This window comes from Bactrocera tryoni, chromosome 5 (genome assembly GCF_016617805.1).
Source record: "Bactrocera tryoni isolate S06 chromosome 5, CSIRO_BtryS06_freeze2, whole genome shotgun sequence".
NCBI classification, from domain to species: Eukaryota; Metazoa; Arthropoda; class Insecta; order Diptera; family Tephritidae; genus Bactrocera; species Bactrocera tryoni.
Window position 1 is genome coordinate 43,094,510 of NC_052503.1, and position 2,802 is coordinate 43,097,311.

The following is a 2,802-nucleotide window of genomic DNA, read 5'->3' on the forward strand; positions in this document are numbered from 1 at the left end:
AGAAGTAATCCAAATAAAATCCAATCTTGAAATTATTCGTTAATCAACCATGATGAAATATCAAAGCGTTGAAGATGACAACAGCTAAGAACTCTAAGCAAAGTTACGTGAAAGAAAGGAAGGGTTTAGTGCCGAACATTGTAAAGGGCGGAAGCAATTATAACATTTCAGTGGGCTCAAATTATCGAAATAGCTACTAATTTTAGTCCAATCACTACTAAATTCCCGTACAGGCGATCAGAAGGGTGCAATAAAAAGTTAGCGCAAATATTTACTAATTTGGTGGTTTTTCTTTTACGCTTTGTTTTGGTTTAAAAAAATTGTACTAAATTTCGTGATTCATGCTTTAGTTATTCTTTATACAAGCCTCAAAACCCCTTAGCATTTATAATATAAAACAATGTGAAACAATTAAGGAATTATCATACAAAATCTTTACAAATTAGCATCAATTTGTTTTGGCCAATATACAAGTACTGTATTAAAAATTAAAAACTCAAAAACCCAACAACAAAAAACTGTGTCAAATGCGACGTCACATGATATTGACATAGATTTTTTTTACCTAAGAAAATCCCCGAAGAATATGAATGGTTTATGTCGCGTGACATTCAGCGTTGAGTAAACCCTGGCCATACCCACAGAGTACATTTTGGCACGTGATCTCGAAAAATCACTGCCAATATTGGCTGACACATTGCTTGGTTAATAATTACTTATGCAGATTTAGTGAATAATTCCACAAATTAATGTGTTTAATGAGTTATTAATTCGCACAGATTTTTTTGTTTACTTGGTTATCTTTTTTTTGTCTTAACTGGTTTTGTAGCATCTTTAATGCTGTTAACGCGTTAATATTCTTTTTTTGAGTTGTGTATATAGGTATATAATTATATAAGCATGTATGTGTGTATTTTATTTATATATGGCGACTGTGACAAATATTAAACCTCGTGTGCAGTATTTATTAATTCATTAACCCAGTGTGTGGTGTAAATATTATTCATAAGCTGTTACGAATGTCTGTCCTGACATATGTCGGTATACCATATCTTCTTCTTCTTAAACAACAGACAGACAACAGACGGAGTGGAGGTCTTTCTCTCGCTCTGTTTGCTCCGGCGAGTATTGAATCGAAAGCCTTCAAAGCTGGAGTGTTCTCTTCCATTCGGACAACATGACCTAGTTAGCGCAGCCACTGTGTCTTGATCTCGTACATCTGATCGCTCCATCTACTGCGGTATTTGCCGTTGTCAATGCGCAATGGACCATAAATCTTTCGCAAAACCTTTCACTTGAACACTCTTAAGACCGACTCCCCAGATGATGATGGGAATGATGAGGGACTTGTAGAATTTGTTCGCCTTAAGAGGACTTTACTTTTCAATTGCCTACTTACATAGTCCAAATTAGCACCTCTTGGCAAGGCTGATTTTGCGTTGGATCTCAAGGCTGATATTGCTATTGGTGTTGATGCTGTTTCCAAGATAGAAGAAATTTTCTACGACCTCAAAGTTATGTCAAGTGACATAGGGGGTCGCCTTGTCTGAAAACTCGTTTGATATCGAATGCGTCGGAGAGGTCCTTCCCGATCCTGACGGAGCTTTAGGTATTGCTCAAAGTCTTTTTTCACAGCCGTATTAGTTTTACAGGGATACCAAATTCAGACATAGTGGCATAAGGGCAGCTCCTTTTCGTACTGTCAAAAGCAGCTTTGAAATCGACAAAAAGATGGTATGTGTCAACCTTGTTGAATATCTAGTCAGTTGCTGGTTTTCCAGGTCTAAATGGTAAGGTCCAGTCAGTTCGTTGACGGAGGGCTTTAATCTCTCACACAGTACGCTCGTGGTATACCATATACCACGCATAATAATATACGACGTAAATGACGGTAATAGATAATATAAAATAAGGAACTTTACTCGGACCACTTCTAGCACATAACAGATGATGGAGTAGGCGTTGCTGTTGTAGTAGTAATTGAATAAATATAGTATAATTACGATACCCCGCAAGCAATTCAAGTTATTTATGAATGGCTTAAAGACTTGTCTTAACAGAGTGTACGACCAAATCTGTACTTATTGTGGGAAGGAAAACTAGTCAGGCTTATCACTTACAACATAAGAAATGTAGAAGACCTGATTTATCAATGCGAAGGATTAGCAAACGAATACAAGCTTCAACCCAATTGATGTTTTATAACCAAATAGGAGACGTCTGGGTATATTAGCAGGAGTGTTAAAAGCCTGGTGTGTCTTACCCAATAGCGTTCTCAAATATAGAACCGCCGGTCGTTAGACATCTTATCCGAAGAATTTAAGATGTCTGAAATACCTATATAAGTAGTTTACGGATAAATATATTGAAGTAAAATTTTCGAGCAGGAATAGAAAGACAGTGCTAATGGAGATAGAGCGTATCGAGTGATCTTCAATATTGAGCTTTGACAGGGCGAAGTAGACCTAACGGGAATACTCAAAGGACAATGCTGCTTTCAAGCATTTCTAGAATACTTTCACATAAATCAATCTAACACCTTTTATATCATTTATATAGATATGATAATTTGTACTAATTTCACCATTGAAGAGCAATCCAAAATACTGGCATTAAAAGAAACTGGAATGTCCTTACAACAAATCTCCACGAGGATGAAATGGAATACGATCAAAAGATTTTTAAAGGATGCTTAGAACGAAAGTAAAACATCTCGAACAGGCCGACTACCTTAATAAAAGAAGGAGAAGATCAACAAATGAGACAATTGGCGGCTAATAAGAACGTAAGCGCCTCGCAATT